At 44.7% G+C, this 24,939-nt stretch overlaps 1 protein-coding gene across 3 annotated transcripts in view; it reads left to right on the top strand.

Annotated features, from left to right (window-relative positions):
• Positions 1–9,688: 9,688 nt before the first annotated feature.
• The window catches only part of LOC129137958 (putative adhesion G protein-coupled receptor E4P), a 55,154-nt gene continuing 39,903 nt past the window's right edge, over positions 9,689–24,939 (top strand). For 2 of the 3 annotated variants that reach the window (XM_054672619.2, XM_054672617.2), the window contains exon 1: positions 18,550–19,260. The gene's annotated coding sequence lies outside the window, so the exon portion shown is untranslated. Of the gene's footprint in view, positions 12,430–18,549; positions 19,261–24,939 lie in introns of those variants that run through there. The other variant, XM_054672618.1, reaches the window with a different exon arrangement.

Raw genomic sequence — 24,939 nt, 5'->3', positions numbered from 1 at the left:
CAGTGAGCCAAGATTGCGCCACTGCACTCCACAGCCTGGGCAACAGAGTGAGACTCCATCTCAAACAAAACAAAACAAAACAAAAAAGAATGCACAAGTGAAATTAGAAAATATCTTGAGAGAAATGAAATTGGAAACGCAACATATCAACGTCTGTGAGATTCTGTAGAAACATTGCTCGCAAATTTAAACCTTTAACAAGTTTCTTCAAAAAAGAAAAAAGGTATCAAATTAATAATCTAACTTTTAATCTCAAGGAACTACAAAAAGAATAGCAAAGTAAATTAAAAGTGGGCAGACAGAAAGAAATAAAGATTAGAATGAATGTACATGAAATAGAGAATATAAAAAGCACAGAGAAAATCAGTGACACCACAAGTTGGTTCTTCAAGATTGGCAAACTGACAAACCTTTAGGTAGTCTGTCCTCGATGACAGAGGGCAAATGCAAATAAATAAATTAGAGATGAACATGGAGACATTATTACTGACCTTGCAGAAATAAAAAAGGAGAATATAATGAAGTATACATGAATAAATTCTGTAATGTAGATGAGCAAATTCCTTAAAATGCACAAATTATTAAAACAGATCCAAGAAGGCCGGGTGTGATGGCTCATGACTGTAATCCCAGCACTTTGGTAGGCTGAGGTGGGCGGATCACATGAGGCCAGTAGTTTGAGACCAGCCTGGCAACATGGTGAAACCCCATCTCTACTAAAAATACAAAAAATAGCCAGGCGTGGTGGTGCACACCTGTAACCCCAGCTACTCGGTGGCTGAGGCACAAGAATTGCTTGAACCAAGGGGGCAGAGGTTGCAGTGAGCCAAGATCTCGCTACTGCACTCCAGCCTGGGCCACAGAGTGAGACCTTGTCTCAAAACAAAAACAAAAATAAAAAACAAAGCAAATTCAAGAAAAAATACAAAGTTTGAATAGATCCATAATATGAAAAAAGGCTGAATTAGTAATAAAAACAGTCCTACAAAGAAAAGCTCACAATTAGATGGCCTCACTAGTGAATCTGATCAAACCTTTAAAATCCCCCAAAAAATAGAAAAGGAGGGAACACATTGTAACTTATTCTATGAGGCCAGCATTTCACTGGTAACACACCAGACAAAGACATAACAAGAAAACTATAGACCAATACCTTTAAGATAACAGATTAAAAATCTCCAATAAAATACTAGCAAATCAAATCTAATAGCATATTTGAAAAATTACATACCATGTCCAAATGGAAAATACCCCAGGAAAGCAAAGGACATTCAATTTAGTTAAATCAATCAATGTAATCTACCACATTAATAAAAGGAAGAAGGCGGTGGGTGGCTCACGCCTGTGATCCCAGCACTTTAGGAGGCCGAGGCAGGCAGATCATGAGGTCAAGAGATCGAGACCATTCCGGCCAACATGGTGAAACCCCGTCTCTACTAAAAGTACAAAAATTAGCTGGGCGTGGTGGCACTCACCTGTAGTCCCAGCTATTCAGGAGGCTGAGGCAGGAGAATTGCTTCAATCTGGGAGGCAGAGGTTGCAGTGAGCTCAGATCGTGCCACTGCACTGCACTCCAGCCTGGTGACAGAGAGAGACTCCGTCTCAAAGATAAATAAATAAATAAAATAAAAATAAAAGGAAGAAAAAATCATGCTTTAAAAAAATACAGCAGTTCATTTGATCAAATCCAATACTTTTTAATAAAAACACATTCAGAAATAATAAGAGGGAACTTCCTTAACATGATAGAGGACATAAATCAGAAACCACAGCTAACATCATAATTGATAGCAAAAGACTGGCTGCTTCACCTCTAAGTCCAGTACGAAGACAAGGAGCCCATTTTCACTTCGTTATCAAACATTGTTCTGAAAGTTTTAGCTAGAAAAATTAGGCAAGAAAAGCAAATAAAAGGCATTCAAATTGGAAAGGAAGAAGTAAAATTATCCTGATTCCCAGATGACAAGATCCAATACACAGGCAATCTCAAAGAATCCACAAAAAATGATTAGAGCAAATTTTTAAGGCTCCAGGGTACGAGATCAATATGCAAAACTCAGTTGTGTTTCTATATACTTCAAACGAATTCTCCAAAGAGAAAATTAAGGAAATAATTTTATTTATAGTAACAGCCAAAAGAGTAGAACACCTAGGTATGAATTTAACTTAAAAGGTGAGAGATTTGTGCTAAAAACTAGAAAACATTGCTGAAAGTAATGAAGAAAGCTTAAATATATGGAAAGACATCCCATATTCATGGATCAGAGGACTTAGAATAATTAAGATTACAACACAATCCAAAGCAATGTATAGATTCAATGAAATCCTTATCAAAATCCCAGTGGCCCTTTTTGCAGAAATGGAGAAACTATCCTATAATTTATTAATATGTAGAATTTCAAGGTTTGAAACAATCTTGTCAAAGAAAAACAAAGTTGGAAAGCCCATGTTTTCCAATTACCAAACTTAATACAAAAATTCTGTAATCACAGGTGTGATATTGAAATAAGGATAGGGTCATGGAACAATGGGGTAGAATTGAGAGTCCAGAAATAAACCCATATCCATAGCTAACTGGTTTTTGACAAGGGCACAAAGACCATTCAATGGGGAAAAGACAGTCTCACTCTGTCACCCAGGCTGGAGAGCAGTGGCACAGTCTCGGCTCACTGCAGCCTCCGCCTCTTGGGTTCAAGCAATTCATGTGCCTTAGCCTCCTGAGTAGCTGGGATTACAGGGGCATGCCGCCATGCCTGGCTAATTTTTGTATTTTTAGTACAGAAGGGGTTTCACCACGTTGACCAGGCTGGTCTTGGACTCCTGATCTCAAGTGATCCACCAGCCTCAGCCTCCCAAAGTGAAAAAACAGTATTTTTAACAAATGATGCTTTTACAACTGGATATCCAAATGAAAAAGAATGAAGTTAGACCCCTACCTCATGTGGTATACAAAACTTAATGAAACAACAATTAACTGGATGTCAAAAAGTGCTGGCCTGCTGGAGTGTAAGAGGCCACGTGGGAGAGAAACAAGGCTTGGCAGTCAACAATTCATCACTCTGGTTGCCAACTTCCAACCACAAGATGAGTGAGTAACACTATCTTAGATCATCTATTCTTCGACCAACATGTGGAACTGAAGCACAAAACACAAACATCATTTCCTCCTTTGTCAGTCATGTAAAAGGAATTGTTTCTCAGCAAACTTCCCATGCCCTGAAAGAGTGGTATTCAGTATGTGGATTGGCTGGCATCCCAGCTACTCCAGAGGCTGAGGTGGGAGGATTGCTTGAGCCCAGGAAGTCGAGGCTGCAGTGAGCTGTAATCATATCACTACACTCCAGTCTGGGTGACAGAGCAAGACCTTGACTCCAAAAATATTAAAGAATAAAAAAGTTTTTACAAACATTTGAGAGCAGGAAATTAAAATTTTTAATAGTTTGGGGATAAATATTTAAACAATGTTTTATGTTCCAATATGCTTACTTTTCCATTTTTCAATATTTTTTGAACTGCCTTAATGTTCTGGGGAAACGGCATGTTGTAAGTGGTCAATAAATATTTCTTGAGTGAAAGAATCTATTTTTTTGGACATCATAAATCATTCAGATTATAAGAGGGCAAATTTATTTTGCAGTATATTTATGGGAATAGAGAACCATGCAGGTTTTTTTTTTTTTCTTTCTTTTTGAGATGGAGTGTTGCCCAAGGCTGGAGTGTAATGGTGTGATTTCGGATCACTGTAACCTTTGCCTCCCGGGTTCAAGTGATTCTCCTGCCTCAGCCTCCCGAGTAGCTGGGATCACAGGTGCACACCACCACGTCCGGCTAATTTTTGTATTATTATTATTAGTAGTAGTAGTTGTAGAGACAGGGTTTCACCATGTTGGCCAGGCTGGTCTGGTCTCGAACTCCTGACGTCAGTGATCCACCCACCTCGGCCTCCCAAAGTGCTGGGATTACAGGCGTGAGGCACCATGCCCGGCCGAGAACCATGCAGTTCTTATTGAGTCTCCTTTCTCCCTCTGGTGGAGACAAATGAGACCACAGCGGTAAAAGACTGTGGCAAGTGTAGCTTGATGTTTATAGTAAGAAAAATCCATGTTGTGGGCCGGGCGCAGTGGTTCACGCCTGTAATCCCAGCACTTTGGGAGGCCGAGGCGAGTGGATCACCTGTGGTCAGGAGTTCGAGACCACCCTGACCAACATGGAGAACCCCGTCTCTACTAAAAATTTTTGTTCCTACATTTTTGTTCCTACAAGGATGGGACGTGGTTGGCCTCATCTCCCGGGGACACCACGAGAGCTTTCCAGACACCGGGTGATCGGGGAGCAGCTCCCAGTATGGCCTTATTTGTGTCTCCTCCTGACCCATGTTAACACATGGGCGCCCCATGATGTGGTGTAGTGAGGGCCTCTCCCTGGAGTCAAGGGCCAGAATTGTGTTTATGAGGCGTTCTAGTTCTATGGAAATGAGAAACGGGATCTCCTGTCATCGTTCACAGAGTATTAGTGTCCTCCTCAGCCCCACAAAAGTCTGCCCAACAGATGGCAGTCCTCGGCCACCATGGTGTAGACAGTGACTCCCAGGCTCCACACGCCCACCGGAGTCCATCGTACTTTTGCCTCCGGGAACAGTTCCGAGGCTGCGTAAGAGGAGCTCCCACCGAAGGGGATCAGCTTTCAGCCTACGGTGAATCTGGTATCAAAGCCAGAGTCTGTTGTTTCCATGTTGTGCTGAGCCTCCTCAGGGAAGTTCTCTGGCTTCAGATCCCTGTGGATAATTTCCTTCTGGAAGCCTCACTGCATGGAATATCCTATTTGCTGGAACTTGCCTCAGGCCTCTTCCCCCTTCAAGAAGAATTCGAGGGTGAAGTCAGATAGCTCTCCCGAGCTGGCTTAATCCATGACTAGGAACAGCCTGTTCTCGGTGCCAGCCACGTGGGTCTGATGATCTTCGGGTGATTAAGGGCCTTCATCATATGGACCCTGCAGTACAGACCCTGGGGGCTGCAGGAGCCCTGCTGCCCTGTTGGGGTGACCTCCACAGCCATCTTCGTCCCAGTGAGAATGTGCTGGGCCAGCTGCCTTGACCTCTGCAAAGCTGCCCTGGCTGATGACCTTGAGGAGCCTATGATCATCAGTAAGGGTCTCCTCGGAGGCAGAAGTGGTCCCAAGGCCCTGTGGCGTGGTGACCTCCCGGCTACACATCTCAGCTAGGAATGCCAACTGAGAATACTACCCCTACAAACTTTGCTAACGAGAAGCAAGAATGACACAGCTGGAGGTGTCTGCTGACATGTGAGGGTGACCTCTGGTCACCTCCATGCCAGGGACAACGTTCGAGGCCAACTCCACCATGGCTGCACCCAGGAGCCAGATGATGTCACCAGAAATCACCTCTCCCGGCCTCTTGGCTCTGCTGACTTCCCTCTGAGTTGATGTCGTTCTCAGGTGGGCTCTTCCTTCAAGGTGACAAGATGGCACCCACAGCCCCAGCAGCCTAACGGAAATAGATCTACTCCTCCCGGATGTTTCCAAGACAACGACCTGACCTTTGGCACTGAGTGTGTCACATGAGCAGGCCTTAGCCAATCACTGTGGACAAAGAGGATGGGATCTGCGGATTGGCCATGTTGAGGTCATGTGGCCACTGTCTCCATGGAAACTGTGGAGCTGCTCAGCTGTTCTCAGTTGGGAGACGCTGTGATGGCTGAGAGAGCAGGTTCAGACTCGGAAGGTCACTACAACTGGATATCCAACTGCAGAATGACTTTGGACACCTACCTCACAGGATATAGAAAAATGAATGAAAACAACAGTTAACAAGGGGCCAGAAAGTGCTAGTCTAATGCAGTGTATGATACACAAAAATCAACTCAAAATCAGTGTCGTAAAGATAAACCTTGAAACTAGAAAGCTTTTAGAAGCAAACAAAGGGTAATTTTTTATGATCCATATCTTAGGTCATAAAAACCCATAGTGATTTTAGAGATGACACCAAAAGTACAAGAAAAAAAAGCAGATACATTTCAGTTCACTCTTTATTTTGTACACTCTATGAGTTTTAACAAATGTGTAATAACCTGTACCCATCATTACTGTATCATACAGAATTGTTTCACTGCCCTGAAAATCCCCTGTACTCCACGGCTTTAGATAGAGGTCTGGCGGTGTGAGCCTCGTCATTGATGTTTTAGGTGGTGGGGAATGTAGGTGTTTTTCAGTTACTATCCTCCGCTTTAGGGCAGAAAAGAGAGGAATTCCCCACCTAGCCCCAGGTTTTCATAAAACCATAAGTAATGAAGGAACCCAATACTGCAGGTGAAGAAATGAATCGTCAGGATATATTGATCCGTGGGATTATCATAGTAAAAATAACTAAGAAATAAGGAAGGAGATCACATTTTAGAACCCAACAATGCAGCTTGAATTCTGCATGGATCTTGAGCTACTCATTTGGACTTTCTGAATTCAGTGTGAATGTTGCTTCCCAGGCAATGGGGGACGCATGCACTTGCCGGTGCTCGTGCACACGGGATTGGCGTGCAGATGTGTGCGGGCCGCACAGGGGATGTTCTGCAGCTGCCCTGGGCCCTGGGTGTGTGAGGCTGCCCCCCTGCCATGTTGAACTTTAAAGGGTGTGATGCCGGAATGTTGTTGGCTGAGTCCTGACTGGCATGAGCCCTTCTGATCCTGTTACCTCACACCTTGCCTGGCGTCATCCCAAATAGCGTTTGTGCAAGTGGCTTATTGACACGGGCTTGGGACCAAATCCATCCAAGAGAAGGGAGTCCCTGGCGCCTTGCTATCTGTGGACTTGGATGAAATCATAGTGCCTGGGGGTGGCGAGGATGACCCTCAAATATATTTTCCAACTCGTGTTTTTCTTCTAGATGCGGGATCCCAGATGCAGAGCCCCAGGGCATAGAGGATTCCAGATTCTTACAGGGGACTGGAGGAGGCTCGGCTGAAAGGAGTCAGGGCTGCGAGGGTGGGGGAGAGATATGAGTAGTTTCTCCATTTCACAGCAATAATTACCGCCCCCCACCACACACACATACACATACTCACACATGATATATGCATACACCTGTCTGGTGCTGCAAGTTCCCCCTTTGCTCAGACTTAGGGTTTTGCAGACACTTCTAAGGAAACAAAGATGTACCCTTTAATTTTTGTCTTCTTGCTCCTGAAACTTCTCCAAGTGTGCAATGTGACTCATCCCATCTTTCTTTCTTTCCTGTTCTTTTCTTTTCTTTCTTCCTTCCTTTTCTTTCTTTTTGTGTGATGGGGTTTCGCTCTTGTTGCCCAGGCTGGAGTGCAGTGGCGTGATCTCGGCTCACAGCAACCTCTGCCTCCCGGGTTCAAGTGATTCCCCTGCCTCAGCCTCCAGAGTAGCTGGGATTGCGGGTGCCCGCCACCACGCCTGGCTAATTTTTATATTTTTAGTAGAGGCGGGGTTTCACCATGTTGGCCAGGCTGGTCTTGAACTCCTGACCTCTTGATCCACTCGCCTCCGCCTCCCAAAGTGCTGGGATTACAGGCATGAGCCACTGCATCCAGCCTCCTACATTTCTTAAATTATCTGCATCATAAAATATGGTGTTTTAATTATGTGCTATCTGGTTGTTCCTCATTTCCTGGACACGTATGAGTATTATCTCCCAGACTAGATTGCTTAGCTCTGTGGAGGCGTGCACCTCAAAGCAGGTTCTTGCAAAAACCCACTTCCCCCATTCTCTTCCTGTGGTTAGAACGCTGGGTGCAAACAAGTAATTACTCTGTGTTTGGCTATGAATTATAATATAGGGCATTAGATTCCCAGGACCAGAGGATTCTTTTTTTTTTCTTTTTTTCTTTTTTAACATGGTTTTGCTCTGTCTCCCAGGCTGGAGTGCAGTGGCACATCTTGGCTCTCTGCAACCTCTGCCTCCTGGGTTCAAGCAATTCTCCTGCCTCAGCCTCCCGAGCAGCTGAGATTACAGGCGCCCACCACCATACCCGGCTAATTTTGTATTTTTAGTAGAGACAGGGTTTCACCATGTTGGCCAGACTGGTCTCGAACTCCTGACTTCAGGTGATCTGCCTGTCTCGGGCCCAGCTAGATTCATCTTTAAAGAACAAGTGAACCAAAAAATAGAATCAAACATAATAAGCATATGTATTTAGTATATATGTAAAAATGTAAATGCACTAAACAATGCTAGGTAATGTTAACGGATATATGTGCTTTGTATATTAATACATGCTTAAATGTTATTAATATGTATTTGGATGTATATAATGTATGTGTATGAAATTCACAATAGAAGTATATACACCGAATAAATAATGATATTTGCCTGCTCTGGGAAACAGGGAGAAGAGAAACTGGATTGTCTTGTAAAATGTCTTTTAAAACTTGTTTGTAAAATGTTATTTTTAAAAGACTCAAAGTGAATATAACCAAATTCAGTAATTCTCCATTCTGGGTGATTGGAATATAGATGTTTAATATATTATAATTGCCTGATTTAAAATGTAAAAAATAGGCTGGACGCAGTGGCTCATGCCTGTATTCCCAGCATTTTGGGAGGCTGAAGCGGGTCGATCACCTGAGGTCAGGAGTTCAAGACCAGCTTGGCCAAGATGGTGAAACCCCATCTTCACTAAAAATACAAAAATTAGCCTGGTGTGGTGGTGGGCACCTGTAATCCCAGCTACTAGGAGGCTGAGGCAGGAGAATCGCTTGAACCCGGGAGGCAGAGGTGGCAGTGAGCCGAGACCACACCACTGCACTCCAGCCTGGGCAACAAGAGTGAAATTCCGTCTCAAAAAAAAAAAAAAAAAAAAAGAGAGAGAGAGAAGAAAAGAAAAAAGAAAGAAAGAAAGAAAGCAGTTGGCATCAGTCATATTGCACACATGGAGGGGAAGCTTCAGGAGCAAGTAGACAAAAATAAAAGGGAACATCTTTGTTTCCTTAGAAGTGTCTGCAAAACCCTAAGTCTGAGCGAAAGGGGAACTTGCAGCACCAGACAGGTGTATGCATATATCATGTGTGTGCATGTGTGTGTGTGTGTGTGTGTGTGTGTGTGTGGTGGGGGGGGGCGGGGGAGAATTATTGCTGTGAAATGGAGAAACTACTCGAATCTGTCCCCCACCCTCGCAGCCCTGACTCCTTTCAGCCGAGCCTCCTCCAGTCCCCTGTAAGAATCTGGAATCCTCTATGCCCTGGGGCTCTGCTTCTAGGGTCCTGCACCTAGGAGAAAAACACGAGTTGGAAAACATATTTGAGGGTCATCCTCGCCACCCCCAGGCACTATGATTTCATCCAAGTCCACAGGTAGCAAGGTGCCAGGGACCCCCTCCCCTTGGGTGGATTTGGTCCCAAGCCCGTGTCAATAAGCCATTTGCACAAACGCCTTTTGGGATGACGCCAGGCAAGGTGTGAGGTAACAGGATCAGAAGGGCTCATGCCAGTCAGGACTCAGCCAACAACATTCCGGCATCACACCCTTTAAAGTTCAACATGGCAGGGGGGCAGCCTCACACGCCCAGGGCAGCTGCAGAACATCCCCTGTGCGGCCCGCACACATCTGCACGCCAATCCCGTGTGCACGAGCACCGGCAAGTGCATGCGTCCCCCATTGCCTGGGAAGCAACATTCACACTGAATTCAGAAAGTCCAAATGAGTAGCTCAAGATCCATGCAGAATTCAAGCTGCATTGTTGGGTTCCAAAATGTGATCTCCTTCCTTACTTCTTAGTTATTTTTACTATGGTAATCCCACGGATCAATATATCCCGACGATTCATTTCTTCACCTGCAAACTTGAGTTCCTTCATTATTTATGGTTTTATGAAAACTTGGGGCTAGGTGGGGAATTCCTCTCTTTTGTGACCTAAAGCAGAAGATAATAACTCAAAATCACACATTCCCCACCACCCAAAACATCAATAACGAGGCTCACACCGCCAGACCTCTAAGGCCGTGGAGTACAGGGGATTTTCAGGGCAGTGAAACCATTCTGTATGACACAACAATGATGGGTACAGGTTATTACACATTTGTTAAAACTCATAGAGTGTACAAAATAGTGAACTGAAATGTATCTACTTTTTGTTTTTTTGCTTGTAATTTGGTGTCATCTCTAAAATCACTATGGGTTTTCATGACCTTAGACGGGGTCATAAAAAATTACCCTTTGTTTGCTTCTAATAGCTTTCTAGTTTCAACGTTTCCGTTTATGACACTGATCGATTTTGAGCTGATTTTTTTTGTATCATACACTCCAGGAGACTAGCACTTTCTGGCCCCTTGTTAGCTGTTGTTTCATTCATTTTTTATATATCCTGTGAGGTAGGCGTCCAAAGTCATTCTTTTGCAGTTGCATATCCAGTTGTAGTGACCTTTCGAGCCTGAACCTGCTCTCTCAGCCACCACAGAGTCTCCCAACTGAAAACAGCTAAGCAGCTCCCAAGTTTCCATGGAGACAGTGGCCACATGACCTCAACCTGGCCAATGGGCTGATCCCATCTTCTTTGTCCACAGTGATTGGCTAAGGCCTGCTCATGTGACACACTCAGTGCCAAAGGTCAGGTCGTTGTCTTGGAAACATCTGGGCGGAGAAGATCTATTTCCGTTAGGCTGCTGGAGCTGTGGGTGCCATCTTGCCACGTTGGAGGAAGAGCCCACCTGAGAATGACATCAACTCAGAGGGAAGTCAGCAGAGCCAAGAGGCCGGGAGAGATTATTCCTGATGACATCATCCGGTTCCTGGGTGCAGCCATGGTAGAGTTGGCCTCGAACGTTGTCCCTGGCATGGAGGTGACCAGAGGCCGCCCTCACATGTCAGCAGACACCTCCAGCCGTGCCATTCGTGTTCCTCGTTGGCAAAGTTTGTAGGGGTAGTATTCTCAGTTGGCATTCCTAGCTGAGATGTGTAGCCGGGAGGTCACCACGCCGCAGGGCCTTGGGACCACTTCTGCCTCCGAGGAGACCCTTACTGATGATCATAGGCTCCTCAAGGTCATCAGCCAGGGCAGCTTTGCAGAGGTCAAGGCAGCTGGCCCAGCACATTCTCACTGGGACGAAGATGGCTGTGGAGGTCACCCCAACAGGGCAGCAGGGCTCCTGCAGCCCCCAGGGTCTGTACTGCAGGGTCCATATGATGAAGGCCCTTAATCACCCGAAGATCATAAGACCCACGTGGCTGGCACCGAGAACAGGCTGTTCCTAGTCATGGATTAAGCCAGCTCGGGAGAGCTATCTGACTTCACCCTCGAATTCTTCTTGAAGGGGGAAGAGGCCTGAGGCAAGTTCCAGCAAATAGGATATTCCATGCAGTGAGGCTTCCAGAAGGAAATTATCCACAGGGATCTGAAGCCAGAGAACTTCCCTGAGGAGGCTCAGCACGACATGGAAACAACAGACTCTGGCTTTGATACCAGATTCACCGTAGGCTGAAAGCTGATCCCCTTCGGTGGGAGCTCCTCTTATGCAGCCTCAGAACTGTTCCCCGGGACAAAAGTACGATGTACCCTGGTGGGCGTGTGGAGCCTGGGAGTCACTGTCTACACCATGGTGGCCGAGGACTGCTATCTGTTGGGCAGACTTTTGTGGGGCTGAGGACGACACTAATACTGTGTGAATGGTGACAGGCGATGCCATTCCTTATTTCCATAGAACTAGAACGCCTCATAAACACAATTCTGGCCGTTGACTCCAGGGAGAGGCCCTCACTAGCCCTCATCATGGGGCGCCCATGGATTAACATGGGCCAGGAGGAGACGCTAACTAAGGCCATACTGGGAGCTGCTCCCCGATCACCCGGAGTCTGGAAAGCGCTCCTGGTGTCCCCGGGAGATGAGGCAGACCATGTCCCATCGTTGTTGGAAAAATATATGATGATACCATGGCCGGCTATCAGATCCTGGGCTGCAGGAAACCCGAGGTGTGGGGCGCCATCATCACAGTGAAGCTCCTGCCTTCAGCAGATCCTACTACTTGCCGCCATTCTCCCCCATCACCTGAAAAAAACTCCTCTAATGAATATTAAACTTGTACTGGAAAAAGGTCAATAAATAAATAAATAAGATATAGTCGCCTTAGCCAACTCTGTTTCCTTTTTTTTTTTTTTTTTTTTTTTGACAGAGTCTGGTTCTGTCATTCAGGCTAGAGTGCAGTGGCACGATCTTGGCTCACTGCAACCTTTGCCTCCCGGGTTCAAGCGATTCTCCTGCTTCAGCCTTCCAGGTAGCTGGGATTACAGGCATGCGCCACCATGCCTGGCTAATTCTGTATTTTTAGTAGAGACGGAGATTCTCCATTTTGGTCAGGCTGGCCTCAAACTCTCGACCTCAGGTGATCCACCCGCCTCGGTCTCCTAAAGTGTTGGGATTACAGGCGTGAGCCACCGCGCCTGGCCAGAAAACTCTGTGTTTCAGGTAAGTAGGTAAAGCTGTGACCTCCACAACAGGGATTTTTCTTAATATCATCAAACTGCACTTGCCGTTCTGTTATCCCTGTGGTATCATTTGTCTCCACTAGGGGGTGAAAGGAGACGCAGTAAAAACTGCGTGGCTCTGTAATCCCATACATATAACATGAAATAAATTTACCCTCTTATAATCCGAATAATTTATGGTGTGCAAGAAAATACAGATCCATTTACTCAAATATTTATTGACCACGTACAACACGCTTATCCTCCCAGAGCATTAGTTGAAAAAATACTGAAAAATTGGAAAGTGTATTAGAATTTAAAACATTGTATAGATGTTTTATGTATCCCCAAACCAAAATTATTAAAATTCTAATTTCCTGTTTGTTTTTAAATTTTTGTAAGATTTATTTTTTATTATTTTTGGAGTCACTTTTTTGCTCTGTCTCCCAGGCTAGAGTGCAGTGGTGCGATCTGGGCTTACTGCAGCCTTGACCTCCTGGGCTCAAACCATTCTCCCACCTCAGCCTCCTGAGTAGCTGAGAATACAGGTGCACACCACCATGCCCAGCTCTTTCCTGGTTTTAATGGAAGCAAATTCATCAATATTTTTAAAATCAACTTCTGGGAAGAAAATGAACCATTAACTAAATGTAATATATATTTATATTTAAATATATTTCGGTATTTCTATATATATATGTATAAATATATATTTTTTTGAGATGGAGTCTCACTCTGACACCCAGGCTGGAGTGCAGTGGCAAGATCTCGGCTCACTGCAATCTCTGCCTCCCAGGTTCAAGCGATTCTCCTGCCTCAGCCTCCCAAGTACCTGGGACTACAGGTATGCGCCACCATGCCCAACTAATTTTTGTATTTTTAGTAAAGACAGGGTTTCACCATGTTGACCAGGCTGGTCTCGAACTCCTGACCTCAGGTGATCCGCCCACCTTGGTCTCCCAAAGTGCTGGGAATACAGGTGTGAGCCACCATGCCTGGTCCATTAACGATGTTAGTCAGCCTTAAAAACATTTTCAAGCTATAATTTTAACACTCTACTATTAGAGTGCTTTTAAAATCAGTAGGGTGTTATCAGTGGGAGGAAATTTATATGTCTCTTTTATTGTCTGATTGAAGAAAAACATTTATGGGCCGGGCGCGTTGGCTCACGCCTGTAATCCCAGCACTTTGGGAGGCTGAGGCAGGAGGAGCACAAGGTCAAGAAATAGAGACCACCCTGGCCAACGTGGTGAAACCCTGTCTCTACCAAAAATACAAAAATTAGCTGGGAGTGGTGGTGCACGCCTGTAGTCCCAGCTACTCAGGAGGCTGAGGCAGGAGAATCACTTGAACCCAGGAGGCAGAGGTTGCAGTGAGCTGAGATCATGCCACTGCACTCCAGCCTGGCAACAGAGCAAGACTCTGTCTCGATTAAAAAAAAAAAGAAGAGAAAAAGAAAAACATTTATGACTACACAGAAGTTGCCCAAACTTTCCCAAATTGTAAAAATACATCATTAGAAATATAGTAATTTGACCAGGCACAGTGGCTGATACCTATAATCCCAGCACTTTGGGAGTCCAAAGAGGGAAGATTGCTTGAGCCCAGGAGTTCACAACCAGCCCAGGGAATATAGCAAGACTCTGTCTCTACTCCCCTCCCCAAAAAAAGTAGCCAGGTATGGTGGTGGACACCTGTGATCTCAGCTACTTGGGAGGCTGAGGTGGGAGGATTGCTCGAGCCCAGGATGTCAAGGCTACAGTGAGTCTTGATCATGCCACTTCACTCTAGCCTGGGCAACAGAGCAAGACCCCGTCTCTATCTCTAAAATAAATATAGTAATTAGTAATTTCAAGTTTATTTTATTTTATTTTATTGAGACACAGTTTCACTCTGTCGCCCAGGCTGGAGTGCAGTGGCGCAATCTCAGCTCACTGCAACCTCGCCTCCCGGGTTCAAGCAATTCTCCTGCCTCAACCTCTCAAGTAGCTGGAATTACAGGCACCTGCCACCATGCCCAGCTAATTTTTGAGTTATTAACAGGGACAGGGTTTCTTTTTTCCTTTTTGAGACCAAGTCGCGTTCTGTCGCCCAGGCTGGAGGGCAGTGGCATGATCTCAGCTCACTGCAGCCTCTGTCTTGTGGGTTCAAGCCATTCTCCCACCTCAGCCTCCTGAGTAGCTGGGATTACAGGTGCCCACCACCATGCACGGCTAATTTTTGTATTTTTAGTAGATGGGGTTTCACCACGTTGGCCAGGCTGGTCTCAAACTCCTGACCGCAAGTGATCTACCTGCCTCAGCGTCCCAAAGTGCTGGGACTACAAGCATGAGCCCCCGTGCCCAGCTAATTTGAAGTTTATTTAATTTTTGCTCATAGAAAAGCTTTCCATCATCAGTTCAAAGTCATCTGGTTACCTCCTGACTTAACGTTTTTGTTTCATTGTGTCCAAAGTTATTATTGATCTTTTATGTGTAATACTCATCATGTTAGATCATAATCAGAGAAGTTCCTTGTCTGATTTATCTCTGAAAGTGTATTACCTAGCAGGAGATTGGGGTCACTGATTGGGTTTATAATGTTTGTTGAATGAATACATCTGGGAAAGACCGTGTGTCAATCTACTGCACAGCAACAGAACGTTATTCTGACATTCTGTCTCCTGAAGAGACACTCTTGGTTTTTTTTTTTTATATCACTCTTTTTTTTTTATATCACTCTTGGTTTTTTTTTATACTTTAAGTTCTAGGGTACATGTGCACTCTTGGTTTTATAAATAACGTCATGGGCTGGATGCGGTGGCTCACTCCTGTAATCCCAGCACTTTGGGAGTCTGAGGCGGGTGGATCATGAGGTCAGGAGTTTGAGACAGCCTGGCCAACATGGTGAAACCCCATCTCTACTAAAAATACAAAAATTAGCCGGGGGTGGTGGGCGCCTGTAGTCCCAGCTGCTTGGAAGGCTGAAGCGGAGAATCGCTTGAACCCGAGAGGGGGAGGTTGCAGTGAGCCACGCGCCACTGCACTCCAGCCTGGGCGACAGAGCAAGACTCTGTCTCAAAAAAAAAAAAAAAAAAAAAAAAAAAAAGGAAGCTACTACTGTCTTAAGATAAGATCTGGTCCTGTAAGATGCATAGAGTTATTTTCTATTGTCAGTTCTATTAGTTAAGAAGTTACAAAGCCCAGATACAAGGAGATAAGACATAGACTTCAGCTCTCCAGAAAAGAATGTCAGAAAGTGTGGGGACATGTTTTAATACCATCTCAGGCACCAAGCACACTTAGCATAAGAGGTTTGTTAGAAACAAAGGTGACAATATTATCTAAGGGCATAATTCCATTGGTGTCCAGAGAACTGGCAAGAAAGATCATACGTACCAGCCACTGAACATGACCTTTTAGGCATCAAGTCTGGGCTGCCATTCTGACAGAGCCCAGGTTCTAAGCTCTGATTCCTATATCCCATTCTTTCCAAGTGGACCACCTACGCCATATTTCCAGCCAATTCACATACTGAACACCACTATTTCAAGGCATGGGAAGTTTGCTGAGAAACAATTCCTCTTAAATGATTGGCAAAGGAGGAAGTGATATTTGTGTTTTGTGATTCAGTTCCACATGTTGGTCAAAGAATGGTGTTTTCTTCTTTTCTTGAAATAAGGGTTTCCTCTTCTATGACAGTTGATAAGAAAGCTAGAATAAGCAGAATCAGGACCAAAGTGTGTATTAATTGGTGACATGGGGAGAAACAGCTGCCCACTCAAATGAGTTAAATGAGGAGGGTTTAATGAAAGGACTGTTTATTTAGGTGAGGGTAGGGCTAAGGGAAATCAACAGAGGATGGTGGGGCACCCTGGGATTAGCAATGTGGGTAATCCAATGGGATTGTGGGTGCCATTGCTAATGGCACCCTGGGATTAGCAATGTGGGAAGCCAATCACTCGTTGGCTTGAAGGCATGAAGACAGGGAGCATTTATAAGAACCTGGAAAGGGCTTTAGCCTACAGCAGAAAAACCCAACCTCTGTCCAAATGTGCAATGCTGGCAGGGAAGAGGAAGCTAGAGAAGTAAACACCCCATCTGTAGCTGCATCAGCTGTCTTTTCTTCTTCCGGGGCTAACCCCGGTCAAATCCAGCTTCACAGCAGAGTACACAAGTGCCTCATGATCCAGAACGTACAGGGAAACCTCTCAATGCACAGGGCCGGTTGCAGAAGGATGGAGAACAGGTGTTTTTCACAATTGCCCAAAGTGAATTGTTAAATGCTTGTTAAAGTTTGGGAAATGACCAGGCCATATCAAACGTTCCTAGACCGAACATTTGCTCCTTGGGTTTTGAAATGGGCTGGTTTCTGTGACGGTGACAGTGTACTGTACTGCTCTACCGAGGCAAGGTGAGATACCCAACGTAGAGATTGGAGAGGAAGGTCATCAACAGATTCTCCTATCCAACGGCTTCTGCTTTTGTTGTTTCTTAATTTGTTCATTGCAGCTCATGAGTCACTCTACTGTCTGTATCCCTTTCTGGGACTTATTCAGATCCTTCAAGAGAGACACAGTCTGAATGGATTGGTCAGTCAATATTCAATATACAGAACTGTTTGAAGGTACACTTATCTTCTTGGCCATCTCATAAGTTGTTGTTTGCCATATGGACCAATCCATGTTCCAATCAGCTGTGGTTGGGAGGTAGAGTTAAATAATACCATGTCTGACAACAAGAGTGCAAATAACCTATTCCAGGACACCTTGGGAAGTGTCTCAGTTGGCCTTGGGTGTATAACAAACCATCCTCTCCCCATTGAATTTTTTTTTTCTTAAAATAACAACTATTTCATTTAATTCATGATTCTGTGGTCATTCTTCAGATCTGAGCTGGCTTGTTTGTTCCATTCATACGTGTTTATCAGTTGGTGGGTATGCTGGTTGAATAGATGATCTGACATGGCCTTACCCACACATGTGGTGATTGGCAGATTGGCAACCAAAGTGATGAATTATTGGCTATCAAGCCTTGGTTTCTTCAACATGGCCTCTTACACTCCAGCAGGCTAGCATTTTTTTTTTTTTGCATCCTGTTAGCTGTTGTTTCATTGGCCAAAGCCAGTCACATGGCCAAGATTAGAGCCAGAGACTACACTTAAAGATAGAGAATTCTTCCATCCCATGGTGCAATCTATCACGTGCAGAATTGGGCTGTGAGCACACAGAATGCTCATAATTTCAGGGACTTCCTTTGGGTTTAGGCATTTCAGTTTTACATGCAGACAATTTTGTCTTCAGTACAGCTGACAATGGCAGGCTTAATCCGTCTTTCATTTGTCATTTAAAAGATGATGCAGCAGGCTGGGCGAGGTGGCTCACGTCTGTAATCCCAACACTTTGGGAGGCCGATGCGGGCGGATCACCTAAGGTTAGGAGTTCAAGACCAGCTTGGCCAACATGGAGGAAATCCCGTCTCTACTAAAAACACAAAAATTAGCTGGGCGTGGTGGTGTGTGCCTGTAATCCCAGCTACTGGGGAGGCTAAGGCAGGAGAATCGCTTGAACCCGGGAGGCAGAGGTTGCAGTGAGCCAAGATTGTGCTATTGCACTCCAGCCTGGGTGACAAGAGCAAAAGAAACTCCATCTCAAAAAAAAAAAAAAAAAAGATGATGCAGCAAACATTTTGAGTGGTACATGGAGGAGGTGACTACCAGCCCAGCTATCCAGCCATATCTATGTTATTATTTGCATAATTTATTGCATTTACTCTTATGAATTTATAAAAATAAATGGAAAACAGAAACATGAAGGTGTTAACGTTAGGGAAAATAAGACCACATTTCATATATGTAATGAAATCAAGACAAGGAGTAAATTGCTTGATGTGTATTTGGACTTGCCAAATTAGGGCATATTTGCCATATTCATGCTGGATCTTACGAAGATTCTTCTTCTTCTTCTTCTTTTTTTTTTTTTTTTGAGATAGAATCTCGCTCTGTCGCCCAGGCTAGAGTGCAGTGGCGCAATCTCCGCTCACTGCAAGCTCCGCCGCCTCCCGGGTTCACGCCATTCTCCTGCCTCAGCCTCCTGAGTAGCTGGGACTACAGGCGCCCGCCACCACGCCCGGCTAATTTTTTGTATTTTTAGTAGAGATGGGATTTCACCGTGTTAGCCAGGATGGTCTCAACCTCCTGACCTCGTGATCTGCCCGCCTCGGCCTCCCAAAGTGCTGGGATTACAGGCGTGAGTCACCGCGCCCAGCCACGAAGATTCTTCTAATACAAATGAGACAACAATTTCAGAATACCACCCTAATGAAACCATTGAAAATCTTATCAGCCAAGTCTATCAGTGTAATTCTCTTCAATGGTACCATCCCAAAAACCAAGAATATGGATGAGTCATTTTCCCAAGTTGGTCAACTGGAATAGGAAATGAAGCAATACAAAGATATGTTGACTCCTTTCCACACTCTGGCCTTCAACTCTGGTAGTGAAAATTAAATTAAAAGGACCTCTTTGAAGTTGAACCCATATCCTTGGAAGTTGGCTTCACTCTCCATTATCCCTCTCCATTTCCCACTGATCACCATCACCATTTCCCCGTTCATTGTCTGAGGCACTTTGATATGGTCCACCATGATAATGTACCACTTAAATTACGGCAATGGAAAGAGAACTAATAGACCCTGCATTATGCAAACTCCCCAAACAACAACGCAGCCTCCGTGTCCACCCACAAGACTCCTTGAGAAACCGGAGTTCAAGATAAAGAGCGACGTACTTCCTCTTCTGTCAGTTCTGAAAAGCTACCAGACTCATTGAGAGGCAAGGACTTTTCATCTTTAGGGTAAGTAGTATCTTCCTATAGAAAACAGGAAATATTTTACTTGTGATCATGAATCTAGGAAAAATATTCTGGTTCTGGAAACATTTGCAAGGAGGCCTCATTACATGTCTGGTTACTTTATTTCTTGAAAGCTGCTATGTCGGCTTCTATCTCACATTCATTTTTCCACTTCTGCTTGGGCAAGGAGTGTGTGTGTTGTTATGTGATAGTCTGAAACCTGCTGGGATGCCTTATCACGCACAAAGAAGGGGGCAATGGTGTGTAAAGGGGCTTAAGGTGAACTAGAATGATCAAGATTCAAGAAGAGTCTAAGATGAACATAGCTTATAACGAACGTGTTATGATAAACAAGGAAAACAAGATCTAAAAAGATGAGCGAGTTTCCTAAGTCTGTAGGGTGAATTAACAGCTTTTCCATACACCTGACACCCATAATATACACATCAGCACATGTGTTTAAATGCCAGCCTCACAGTCATCATCATTATCATGGTGGAAGGGTTTTGTCCTTTATTCCTGACCAAAGCAGAGATTTACATGTCAACTTTTTCAACCGGCTGATTATGATCCACAGGAGGAGGCTGGTCCTCTTTAGTGGGTAACGACCACCATGGCACCACCTTAGTGGGTAACAACCACCAAGGCAACAAGCAGAAATGAAAACAACTATAATTATAAAATATCAGTTGCTGCAAATAGTGAGTTTCTTTGTGTGTGATCCTTGGCTCAGTTCTCTGTTTCTGCCTCTCTTTCTCTCTGATGTGAAATTCTTTTCTCACAATTGGTTATGGCCGAAAGTCCCCTACAAATCAGCATCCCTAGAGGCCTCGGCTGTTGTGAAAAATCTTACCACCTTTTTCCTTTCAAAATACTCACTTTAGTTAAACTTGTTTCAAATCAGGCCTCAGCAAAGAAATGCCCTTACCTGGACAGGGGTTCTTTTCATTGAGAATTTTCCAGTTATATTTTAGAGTGGACTTTTTGAAGGGTGGAGCAACATGACTCTAAAAAGAAGACAAATTTTGAAAGAGGAAAGGTATCCAGAAAGTAATCAAGTATAACTCCACCAATGGGACACAAGATTCCCGCAACAGAAATTGATTTCAGTGAAGTAGTATTGTCTACTGCAGAGATTGAAAGTGGTTGGTCTCCTGGTTCTGTATTTAAGGAAAAAGTGGCTGTGGGTGTCTCTAGATAGCCTTTGGTCTCCAGTTCCCCACAGTCCTTATTACATCCCACCAATGGCCTTATGTATTTATGTCACATGTCTAGATCTTGGTAGACATTGGAGTTTATGACCTTGGTGAGGTGGTTGTGCATGGGCTTTGGACTCAAGCTGACATTGTCCAAATCTTAGCTTTGTATTTTCCTAGCAGCACAATCTTAAGCAAATGATATCATTGTTTTGAACCTCAATTTCCTCATCTGAAGACTTAGGAGATAATTATAAGACCTACATCATGGCCGGGAGCAGTGCCTCACACGTGTAATCCCAGCACTTTGGGAGACCAAGGTGGGTGGATCACCTGAGGTTAGGAGTTCCAGACCAGCCTGGCCAACATGGTGAAACCCCATCTCTACTAAAAATACAAAAATTAGCCGGGTGTGGTGGTACACACCTGTAGTCCCAGCTACTCGGGAGGCTGAGGCAGGAGAATTGCTTGAACCCGGGAGGCAGAGGTTGCAGTGAGCTGAGTTCGCACCACTGGGTGACAGAGAGAGACTCCGTTTCAAAAAAAACCTACATCACAAGATGGTTGTAGCTTTCAATAAGATAATAGCCACAAAGTTCTTAAGGCGCTTGGCCCATAGTAGAAGTTCCGTAAGTGATTTTAGGAGGCAGTAATGGAAGGGGTGAGAGAAGCATCTGCAGCAAAATTTGATTTGCAAGAGGATTCCAATGCATGATGTGCAGCTGCCTGCTTGGGAATAGGGGGTTCCATGGGATGGGTCTTCTTAGGCCACTACTGTGTTCCTGTGGGGACGTCACAGGACCCTCGTTAATTCTCATTACCACTGGGTAAAAGGTCAGTCCTTAGCATGCAAAGTTGTGATTACAATTGGCACCAGGGAAGGGACATGAGAGATCTCCATGACCGCTTTCATCACCATCATCACCATCAGCCTTACTGTCACTTCTACCATCCATGCCACCATCACCACAACCATGCAGTCCCTCTTCACTATTACCATCACTGCCATCACCACCATCATCACCGTCACCATCAGCACCACCATCACTATCGTCATCATCACCACCATCACCATTACTACCACCGGCATCACCACCACCAAAACCATCATCATCACCACCATTACCATCACCACCATCATTACCACCATCACCACCACCACTATCGCCATCACCACCATCACCACCACCACCATTGCCATCACCACCATCACCACCACCACCATCACCATCACCACCATCACCACCACCACCATTACCATCACCACTATCATTACCACCATCATCATCACCACCACCATCACCATTACCACCATCCCCATCACTACCATCACCATTATTACCACCACCACCATCACCATCGCCACTATCACCATTACTACCACCATCACCATCACCATTGCCACCATTCCTATCACTACCATCACCATTATTACCACCATCACCATCACCATTGACACCATCACCACCATCACCCTGATTACCACCATCACCCAAGCCACCATCACTATCACCACCATCACCATCACCACCATCACTATCACCATCACCACCACTTTTGCCACCATTACTATCACCATTACTATCATGTCCACCATCATAACCACTGTCAGTACCATCACCACCATCACCATTATTACCACCTCCACCATCACCATCACCACCATCACCATCACCACCATCACCATTATTACCACCACCACCATCACCATCATCACCATCACCACCATCACCATCACCACCATCATTATCACCACACCACTATTATTACCACCATCACCATCACTATCACCACCATCACCATCACCACCATCACTGTCACCACCATCACCATCACCACCACTTTTGCCACCATCACTATCACCATTACTATCATGTCCACCATCATAACCACTGTCAGTACCATCACCACCACTGCCACCTTCATCACTACCTCCACCATCATTATGATCTCCACTCCCATCACCACCATCACCATCATGACCACTGCTATCACATCCACCACGACCACCACCACCACTACCACCATCATCATCCTTCCCACTTCTCTTCACAGGTAGCTTTATTCAGGACTTACCATGTGCCAGCAGGTCTGACGGGTCATCTCACTGAATCAGCATGAAACTGTAAAATATGTGCTCTTTCTTAGCTACGTTTTGCAGACGAGAGGCTTGGAGGTAAAGTCACAACCTCAGGGCCACTTAACTAGTAGTTGTAGATTTGGGATTCAAACCCAGGTTTGCCTGTGCACCAAATTCTAAAGCCATCTGACAGTGTATGGCCAACAAGTAACTGTGCGTGAAGCATGGAGGGAGAACTGTCACATAAACACACAGGCAGCCCCAACAGATTCCAAACTCAGAGATCAAAGCAGCATGAATATATCAAAGCAGGAGTATAGACCTCCCAAGAATAGTTTTTAAAGTAATTTTGTGGCCGGGTGCGGTGGCTCACGCCTGTAATCCCAACACTTTGGGATAATGAGGTGGGTGGATCACTTGAGGTCAGGAGTTCGAGACCTGCCTGACCAACATGGTGAAACCCCTTCTCTACTAAAAATACAAAAATTAGCTGGGTGTGATGGTAGGTGCCTGTAATCCCAGCTGCTTGGGAGGCTGAGGCAGGAGAATCGCTTGAACCTGGGAGGTGGAGGTTGCGGTGAGCCAAGATTGCACCACTGTACTCCAGCCTGGGTGACAGAGTGAGACCCTGGCTCTAATAATAATAATAATTAATAATAATAATAATTTTGTTTCCTCTTTTATTAAAACGCTTCATTATATTATTTTGACTGCTAAGGCAATGTACATAATTTAGAATTACAGCTGAAAAAAGAGAAATTTAAAATCACTCATACTGACATTCTTCTATTAACATTTAAAATTCTCTTACATGTGATATACTTTCTTTATAACCTACATTTTGTATTGATAAATAATAGTGGCACATATTTATGAGTTACATATGATATATTTTGATACATGCATACAATGTGTAATGACAGAATCATATAACCTCCTTTTGCTCCTAATGCTACGTCATAATCACTTTCTATGGTTGTTTGTTTATTTATTTATTTATTTTGAGACAGAGTCTCGCTCTGTCACCCAGGCTGGAATGCAGTGGTTTGATCTCAGCTCACTGCAGCCTCCACCTCTTAGGTTCAAGTGATTCTCATGTCTCAGCCTCCCAAGTAGCTGGGATTACAGGCACTCACCACATTGCCCGGATAATTTTGTGTTTTTAGTAGAGACGGTGTTTCACCATGTTGGTCAGCCTGGTCTCAAACTCCTGACCTCAAGTGATCTGCCCGCCTCTGCCCTCCAAAGTGCTGGGATTATAGGTGTGACCCACCGCGCCCGGCCCTATGTTGTTCTAATAGCCTCCTACAACATTATTTTTGCATGTGATATCAGATTGTTTGCATTGCACATAATTGTTGTTTTCCTTCCTGCTTACATTTTGTGAAACTTTTCTGCAAACTACTTAAAGCATCTTCTCCATCAGTGCCTCCCTCATCATTGGCAGCGCCTTTGAAAGGCTTCACAGATCTGCAGAGCACAATATCTTTGCTAATGTGCACTGGAGGTTTTATCTTAAACCCCAATTGGCCACCGACATTACCTTAGGAGAGTGCTTTCTGCATTTTAAATTGATATCTATAGGCCAACGCTTACTAAAATGATCCTTAAAGTCTTCTTTGAAAGACTCATTTAGGCCTGGCTTGGTGGCTCACGCCTATAATCCCAGCACTTTGGGAGGCCCAGGTGGGTGGATCACCTGAGGTCAGGAGTTCGAGACCAGCCTGACCAACACGGTGAAACCCTGTCTCTACTTAAAAAATACAAAAATTAGCCAGGCGTAGTGGCGGGAGCCTGTAATTCCAGCTACTCGAGAGGCTGAGACAGGAGAATTGCTTGAACCCAGGAGGCGGAGGTTGCAGTGAGAAGAGATCACGCCATTGCACTCCAGCCTGGGCGACACGGTAAGAAAGGCTCATTTATAGTAATGTCTAGTACTTCCACTATTTTCTCTGTTAGAAATGATTTATGTTTTGAACAGAAAAGATCTTCACTTGGCTCAAAATTCAAAAGATAGAAGAGGGTAAACTGAAAAGTCTCCTTGCCTCGGCTTCCCAGCCACTTGCTTTCTTTCTCTCTTTTTAAAATATCGTATTTTATTTTCGGCTGAGCGCAGTGGCTCACGCCTGTAATCCCAGCATTTTGGGAGGCTGAGGAGGGCCAGCCTGGCCAACATTGCGAAACCCTGTCTCTACTAAAAACACAAAAAATTAGCCAGGCATGGTGGCAGGTGCCTGTTATCGCAGCTACTGGGGAGGCTGAGGTAGGAGAACCACTTGAACCCGGGAGGCGGAGGTTGCAGTGAGCTGAGATAGGGCCATTGCACTCCAGCCTGGGCGACAGAGTGAGACTCCGTCTCAAAATAAATAAATAAATAAATAAATAAATAAATTTTACTTTATTTTA

Source organism: Pan troglodytes, chromosome 20 (genome assembly GCF_028858775.2).
Source record: "Pan troglodytes isolate AG18354 chromosome 20, NHGRI_mPanTro3-v2.0_pri, whole genome shotgun sequence".
NCBI classification, from domain to species: Eukaryota; Metazoa; Chordata; class Mammalia; order Primates; family Hominidae; genus Pan; species Pan troglodytes.
This window is presented reverse-complemented; position numbering and strand designations above follow the sequence as displayed.